Raw genomic sequence first — 8,835 nt, 5'->3', positions numbered from 1 at the left:
GTCCCTCTGTCGGCAAAACTTGCTAAGTTTCTTTATACATGATGTTGAGACTGAGACTACAAAGAGAAATAAGACACGATCTGTGTGCTGGAGAAGCTTCCGGGCCAGTGATGGTTATACCGCTGGAGGTGAGACCCACTCTGCCAGCACCTAAGGAAGACGGGGGAGAAGGGCACAGAGGGTACGGAGGGGCGCAGGGACACCTGAGCCTTATGAGACACGCAGCAGACACGGCCGGCCCCGTGAAACACATTCTCAACATGGCCAGGTCGAGTTGTCTCTGCCCTCTTCCAGCCCCCACTCCCCTCCTACCCCCAACCTCCACCCCGGCATCAAGCTACCTTTGGCCCTGCCCCAGAGAGCCTTCCACCCTGCCTTGCCACCTGAAGCCGGTTAGGTCTCTCTTAGCCTTTCCCTCTAGAGAAGAGTTGTCCAACAGAAATACAGTGTGAGCAACGTGCATGATTTTTAAATTTCTAGTAATCGTATTGTTTTAAGTAAAAAAAAAAGTGCTTTTGCTTCTGCAGCACGTATACTAAAATTGGAACGATACAGAGAAGATTAGCGTGACCCCTGCACAAGGAGGCCGTGCAGATTTGTGAAGCGTTCCATATTTTTTGGCCTCTATGGGAAAAGAATCTAAAAGAGTGGATATATGTATAACTGATTCACTTTGCTGTACACCTGAAACTAACACAATATTGTAAATCAACTCGACTCCAATAAAAAAACTTTTTTTAAACTTAAACAAGTTTTTAAAAAGTGAAATTAATTTCAATAATATATTTATTTAACTTGTATCTAAAATATTATCATTTCAACACGTAATCATGTACAAAATTACTGAGATCCTTGAAAAAAAATTTTTTTTTGTACTAAGTCCTGCGTAGTTTTACACTTACACCACATTTCAATTTGGATGCTAAATTTTTATCGGATATATGTGGCCTGTGTTCAGATTTCACAACGTTCACATTGAAAAGTAAGTTCACATACTCAAATTATCTCACCAATACTTATGTTTTCCAATAACTAAATGGAGAGAGTAACAACTTCTAAATTTTTAGTGAAAATTAAGCACATTACCAGTTCGGTTCCCCAGTTGCACACACAGAAGCTGCATTTCCTGCGCTCGGACACTCACTTGTGACTAGCGGCTACCAGAGTGTAAGCCTCTGCTGTCTGGGCCCCAGGTCCGGCACCCGCTTCGGGCTCTCTCCAGTCACCCAGACTTACCCAGACCCTCTATGCGCACATCTCCATTCAAAAGGGGCTCCCCTTCCTACCCACACCCCAGCCTGTGGGAGCCACCCACGACTCATACGCGTCCCTGGTCCCCTGGCACACTTTCACCTACCTGGTCCTCCTACCAAGATTAAGCCTCCACGTATAGACATCAGCGTATCAGAAAGCCAATTTGCATAGGCAAATTCAGGATCTGGAGACATATTCCCCCCACAGATTGGGGACCCAGGAAATCGGGCCTTGTCCTCCAGTCACCCGCTGGAGGAGGTGGGGCTTTCAGAATCTGCTGGGTCAGTGAGACGGAAAGGAGGACGGGAAAAGCACCCAAGCCTGGGTGGCAGGATGGTGGAGAGAAGAGGGGCTCCTCGGGGTGTAGGTGAGGGGCTGGGGGGAGGTACATTTTACATATGGTTCATTGTGTTGGAACGACTTGGTTGTGAAATAAGCACCTTAAGGGATTATTTTATATTTCATACTTTTTTTTTTTTTGCAGTATGCGGGGCTCTCACTGTTCTCACAGTTTTGGCCTCTCCCGTTGCGGAACACAGGCTCCGGACGCGCAGGCTCAGCGGCCACGGCTCACGGGCCCAGCCGCTCCGCGGCATGTGGGATCCTCCCGAACCGGGGCGCGAACCCGTGTCCCCTGCACCGGCAGGCGGACTCTCAACCACTGTGCCACCAGGGAAGCCCTATATTTCATACTTTTAAATTTTTATAAATTAAATTCTTTCCCCCAGTCTGGGTTTTTTCAAGCTTCAGATCTCTGGCTGGAATTGATTTGCATAATCCCACCTCTGAGATTGAGCCCCGCCCCTTAGGACCCCATCTTGCCTGGTCCAGTCTGGAAGCCTCTCTGCTGGGCATTCACCTTTCCCCGTCTTCCCACTGTGGGCAGCCCCCCTGCTCTGGCCTCCCCCCTCCCTGGGAACCAACCCGGCCTCGCTGCTGCTGAGAGGCTGGGATAATCCTCCCTGAGTTATTTCAAGGATTAGTCCTGCTGCCCTGTGTCCAGCTCCCACACGGTGGGATTTCAGAGCGGTGGACACCGTGCCAGGAAGGGGGTGCGGCTCCTGAAATGCAGATCCACGCAGGGTGGTGAGCACCAGACTGTGGGTTCCAGGTTCCTTAGAGCACATCCTGGCGTGTGGAGTTTAGCAGGAAGAGGCAGGCAGCCTGCCAGGCTACGAGCTGGAGAGTCAGAGCCCGAAGCCCTAGGCCCTCAGTCTCTGCCTTGAAACACACACACACACACACACACACACACACACACACACACACACCCCAACCTCATGACAACTTTCATAGACTAGGTGGGTCCTTTTGCCTTCGCGGGGACCTTACTCCATAAAAAATATTAAAAATCATATTTTCTATGTTGGTACACAGATGACTATATTAAAATATCTTCTTCCATCTGAAGGTCACTTTTCTTCTGATTTTAATGAAAATACGTTTGTGGTCCTCTGAAAGTACTGTGTTACTGTTGGCCCTGCCTGCGCCCCACCCTCTGTTCCCAGCCCTGGTCCTTCGAGGCTGCACAGGAGGCTGGGATTGGGGGTGGCAGGAGAGCCGTAAGGTCCGCAGGTGGGTCATTTTGGACTCAGGGAGGCATGGACTCTCCCTGCCCCCTTCCCTCTGAAAACGGAGAACTTCCTCAGCTGGGAGAGCCAGGTGCTGCCCCAGGAAGGACGAGTTCCTGGTTTCACGAGTCCTTCCTGCCCCACCCCACCCCCGCGCCCTCCCCGCCCCCGCCGATGCCACCGACGACAGGTAAGTCTGAGGAAATCTGAGGGAGTCCAATTTTAGCATCAGAAAGGGATGGCTTCTTCCGAGCCCATCGGCCATTAGACTTCAGGCTCAAGTCCCAACTCCCTACTATGACACATGAGACTCTCTTTGGGAGGTGATATAATAGAATGAGTGAGAGTGTTTATTAACAGGTGGACCTGGCTGAACTTGGGACAAGTTCTTAAACCTCTCAAAGCCTCATTTTCCCCCCAGTGTACATAGGAATGACGGGACTACTCTCCTCACCAAATTCTTATAAATATCGTATGCATACATGTGCTTTGCACACAGTGAAACTCTATATACTCGTTAGGAAATAGGATTGTTATACAAAGCAAATATACACAGGAGATCTCCCACCTCTTCTCCACAGGTCAGACACCCTATCATAACTGAGATTATAGATGAAAAGTACTAGGTGCATTGCCCGGCACAGAGCAGGAGCTCCAGAAACGGTACCCGGTATTGTGGTCTGGTTCCTACTACTTCTCTAATCTCATCCCCACCTCCCCTCTGCCTTGAACTTCAGCGACACCAAACTGCTTATGGTCTTGTGTCACGTCCCACTCCACACCAGCTGCACATTTTCTCACCTCCTGATCACTGTAGCAGAAACTGGCTCATCTATGCATAGACTGTATTTCCCAGCCTCCCCTGCACTTAGATGTGGCCATTTGAACAAGGTCTTGCCAGTGGAAGAGGCACAAGAGTAATCCATGCTGCTGCCAGGCCTGTTGCATCAAAACTCCCACATGCTCTTCATGTTCTTTCCCTTCCCAACCCCAGAAGCCTCATGGTGAAGGCGGCAGAGCCATAGGTGGAAAGAACTCAGGTGCCTGAGTTAAAGCATGAAGGAAAGCCGTCCACGGACTTGGGTGTTCCATTAGTGAGAAGTGATGGAACTGTTTTCAGTTTGTTGCAGCAGCTAGCCTTACCTTAATGAATAGACTCCTGCTGTCTTGTGTTCATGGAATGCCTATAACCCCACCCTCCTTCCCTGGGGTAACTCCTGCTCATCCTTTAAGCTTCATCTCTGGCATTGCATCCTTCAGAAATCCTTCTCTGAGCAAACTTGAACAAAGGTTGTGTGTCTCCAGCAGACACTGCACAGTTGACTACCCTCCTTCTATCCTCTCCTTCCTAATAGAATCCCTATTTTGTTCAGGGAAGTAGTATCCCCAGTTACAAATACTCACGTCCCAAGACTCCTCTGTACCTGGCTGCAGTCACGTGGTCCAGTCCTGGCCAATAAGATGTAAGAAGAAGTTGCTGGATGGAGATTGTTAGGGAATCTTTCCTAAAAAGAAGTAGATTGGGGGCTTCCCTGGTGGCGCAGTGGTTGAGAGTCCGCCTGCCGATGCAGGGGACACGGGTTTGTGCCCTGGTCCGGGAAGATCCCACATGCCATGGAGCGGCTGGGCCCGTGGGCCATGGCCGCTGAGCCTGCGCGTCCGGAGTCTGTGCTCCGCAACGGGAGAGGCCACAACAGTGAGAGGCCCGCGTACTGCAAAAAAAAAAAAAAAAAAAGTAGATTGGGCCCACATCTGCATTTTACCATTTTGCTTTGTCCTTCCTTTCTTCCCACCTGGAAGTCAGATGCAGTGTACAGAATGGAGCACACATATTACAAGCATAAGGATGAAAGCCACGTGCTAAGGCACAGTAGAAAGAAGAGTCTAGGTTCCTAAAGCCACCACGGATCAGCCCCGTTCCGCTTACCTCCAGTTCTCTTGTAACGTGGAAAATGAAACTTTTTTTTTTTAATTTTTAAAATTACTTTTTATTGGAGTATAGTTGCTTTACAATGTTGTGTTAGTTTCTACTGTACAGCAAAGTGAATCAGTTATACGTATACATATATCCCCTCTTTTCTGGATTTCCTTCCCATTTAGGTCACCACAGAGCACTGAGTAGAGTTCTCTGTGCTGTACAGTAGGTCCTCATTAGTTATTTTATACATAGTAGTGTATATATGTCAATCCCAATCTCCCAATTCGTCATACCCCTGCTTCCCCCCTTGGTATCCATAAGTTTGTTCTCTACATCTGTGTCTCTATTTCTGCTTTGCAAATAAGTTCATCTGTACCATTTTTCTAGATTCCACATATGAGCAATATTATATGATATTTGTTTTTCTCTTTCTAACTTACTTCACTCTGTATGACAGTCTCTAGGTCCATCCACGGCTCTGCAAATGGCACAATTTCATTCCTTTTTATGGCTGAGTAATATTCCATATACATGGAGAAAGCCGTAATTCAAAAAGATACATGCACCCCAATGTTCCTTGCAGCACTATTTACAAGAGCCAGGACATGGAAGCCACCTAAGCGTCCATCAACAGAGGACTGGATAAAGACGGTGTGGTCCATATATGGAAAATGAAACTCCTAAGGCTTAGAGCCCTGCAGTGAAGTTCCTGTTTGGCACACTTGAACGCGCGGGCCCCTGCCCCTGCTCCCCAGCGCCTGCTCCCACTCTGCTGCTCTCAAAACTCCATCACACGCTGGCCATCATGCACTCAAGGGGCTGTTTCTCTGACTTGTCTGAAGACACAAAGCAAACACTCAATAAACGTGTGCTGAGAGAACAGTGACAAGGGACAATGTGTGGCTTCCTCATCTTTCTTCTGAAGAAAAAAAAAGGAATCCCTAGGGGACACACAGAAGAGGCCCTCGGCCAGTGGCCTCCCTGCCCCTTCCAGTGCAAGCTCCACACCAAGGAGAGTGCAGAAGTACAAGACGCAGGCTCAGCCCTCGCGTGGGTGAGGTCGGGGAATGCAGGATAATCACAACTAGTACTTAGCGCTTCTTATGCCCCAGCATCGTCCTTCTGTTTCGTTTTGTACAGTGAGGTCAAAGCCACATAAAACTGTTTTAAAGTGAACAATTCAGTGGCATTTGGTGCATTCACAGTGTCGTGCAGCCGCTCTTTCTGTGTAGCTCCAAAACCTTTCATCACCCCCCAAAGAAAACCTTATACCCGGGACTTCCCTGGCGGTCCAGTGGTTAAGACCTCGTGCTTCCACTGCATGGGCACGGGTTCGATCGCTGATCAGGGAACTAAGATCCCCGCATGCTGTGCAGTGTGGCCAAAAATTTAAAAATTAAACCTTATACTCGTGAAGCAGTCATTTCGCATTATCCCTTTCCCTCAGCTCTTGGAAACCACCAATCTGCATTCTCTGTGGATTTTCCTTTTCTGGATGTTTCATATAAATAGCATCACATGCTGGGCTAGCAGAGGCAGGTGGGGCCCCAGTGTCCACATGTTAAGATGACACTTAGCTTTTCTTTATCCAGGCTGAGGTCAAAGGTTCCCTCTGTAGCTCGAGTGGCTGAGGTTAAATGTCTCTGCAGTCCAGCTCCTAGGAAATATTTATTTTATTATTTTTTAAATTAATTAATTAATTAGGTTGCACTGGGTCTTAGTTGCAGCAGGCGGGCTCCTTAGTTGTGGCATGAGAACTCTTAGTTGCGGCATGCTTGTGGGATCTAGTTCCCTGACCAGGGATGGAACCCGGGTCCCCTGCATTGGGAGCGGAGAGTCTTATCCACTGCACCACCAGGGAAGTCCCAGGAAATCTTTAAAATTAAGTCTGGGATGAGCCTGTCACCAGCAGATTTGGTAGAGATCTTTGATGAAGTGTGGGTGAACGGTCTGGAGGGTGAACTGGCTGCTCTGGACTGGGGGTGCTGTCTTGCTGCACTTTTGTGAGAAAACACAGCCAGGTTGGATGTGTGATGTGGGGCATGTGGGCACGTGTCTATGTACAGACAGACATCCTGGAGCCTTTTGTGTTCGAGTACACTTTACAGATCACAGAGCACTTAGATGCCCTTTATCTGCAGCTCTCTAAAGGAGGCAGGGCCAGCACTCTTAACTGCAGTTTATAAATGGGGCAGCTGAGGCCCCATCGGATGACTTGCCCAAGGTCGCACAGAGGACGAGGGGCGGAGCCCCAAGCCTGCGAGCTTTCTGTCCAGATACCTTAAGCTGCTTAGTCATTGCTCAGGTGGAGTGAGGGGGAAATGAGCTTGCAGGTTGTATTAGTCAGAAACAAAACACCGTAGAGTGGCTTAAACAGCATAAATTTATTTTTCACGGTTCTGGAGGCCGGAAAGTCCAAGATTAAGGTGCCGGCTGATTTGGTTCCTGGAGAGAGCTCTCTTCCTGGTTTGTGATGGCTGCCTTTTCCCTGTGTCCTTAGTAGTGGAAAGAGAGTAGCCTTTCTCATAAGGGCTGTAATCCCATCGTGGGTACCCCACCCTCATGACTTCATCTAACCCTAATTACCTCCCAAAGGCCCTGGCCCAAATACCGTCACACTGGGGGTTAGGGTGTTAACGTATTAATTTGGGGCGGGGGGACGCATTCAGTCTATAATACATGTGCAAACCCATCTCTTACCCATCATTGGTGGGAACCATGTGCTACAGCCTGCAAGTCATTGGGGTGTTCTCATCAAAAGAGACAATTAACCTAACTCTCTCCCAGGGACGGACGCAGAAGTCGGGCAGGGAAGGAGGACAAAATTCGGAGAGTATTAGGAAGAGAGTAGGGTTGCCAGATTTAGCAAATAAAAATATAAACAATTCTGAATTTCCAATAAACGAGGAATGATTTTTTTAGTGTAAATGTGTCCCATACTTCGTTTGGGACATACTTATACTAAAAAAAAATAGAAAACTATTTGTTTTTTTTTTCATCTGAAATTCAAATGACCTTGGTGTCCTGTATTTTTACCCGGCAACCCTAAAAGAGAGGGGCCAAGAGTTTTGAGGCAGGCCAGCCGGCCTCACAAAGTACTATCACAGGGTCTCTGGACAGATTCTTGCTTTACGTATTTAACTTTTTAAAAGTCTTTTTAAAAACCATTGAGCTTTTTTTTTCTTGGCGTAACAAAAACGTAACATAAAATTTACCATTTTGACCACTTCTAAATGTACAGTTAAGTGGCATTACGTACATTCACATCGTGGTGCAACCATCACCGCTACCAATCTCCAGAACTTTGTCATCATCACAAACTGACAGGTCAAAGAAAACCAGAGCCGCACAGTCATTAAAGGGGCAAAAGCAGATTTTATTCAGGACTTTGCAACAGGGGAAAAGAGAGGTCAGTACAGAACAGGGGTCAATTCCAAATACAGCGTGGACAAGTGGGGACTTTTAGCCAAGGAGCCGAATTGGGGGGGATGGAAAATTACTAAGAGGGTTGGGTAATTCTTGGCTAGGATTCTTGCTGCAGGCAGGCAGGTGAGGGATGGGACATCACCTGGGGACGGGGGAGGGAGGCATTTGGTCAGATAAGAGGGCGGGGGGTGGGGGGTGGGGGGAGGTTCTGGCTAAAACGAGTAACAGGATTCTCGCTAAAACTGGGCGACGCAAGTGGAGGCCTAGTTGGAAGAGGATTCAAAGGAGCCCGACTAAAGTGTGGTCCAGGAGAAAACCGTCACGAGCTCTGTACCCGCTAAACAAGAACGCCCCCTCCGTAACCGCCGTTCTGGCTCTCTTAGGATCTGACGGCTCTGAACACCTCGCACAGCGTGGACTCGTACAGCTTTTGTCCTTCTGTGTCCGGCATTTATTTATACTTTTTAAGGCGGGGCGGGCACCGGGCGGACCCTGCGGGGAGCTCGGCCCGCAGATCCCAATCCCAGAAAACCCGGGCTGAAAGAGAAGGGGCAGTCAGTCAAGTACGCCTCCGAGCCTGTGGGTGGAGGGGGCGCGGAGGGAGGGGAGGGGCTGCGCGAGGAGGGGCGGGGCTGCGCGGGGAGGGGCGGGGCTGCGCGGGGAGAA

At 48.9% G+C, this 8,835-nt stretch overlaps 1 non-coding gene across 1 annotated transcript; it reads left to right on the top strand.

Annotated features, from left to right (window-relative positions):
- The first annotated feature begins 509 nt into the window (after positions 1-509).
- LOC116761457 lies at positions 510-618 on the top strand. Its single transcript, XR_004352023.1, has one exon. It is a non-coding gene; the product is annotated as a U6 spliceosomal RNA (small nuclear RNA).
- The last annotated feature ends 8,217 nt before the right edge of the window (positions 619-8,835 follow it).

Source organism: Phocoena sinus, chromosome 10 (assembly GCF_008692025.1).
Source record: "Phocoena sinus isolate mPhoSin1 chromosome 10, mPhoSin1.pri, whole genome shotgun sequence".
In the NCBI taxonomy this organism is placed as follows: Eukaryota; Metazoa; Chordata; class Mammalia; order Artiodactyla; family Phocoenidae; genus Phocoena; species Phocoena sinus.
Note: the sequence above shows the minus strand (reverse complement) of the source record. Positions and strands in the feature narration are given on the sequence as shown.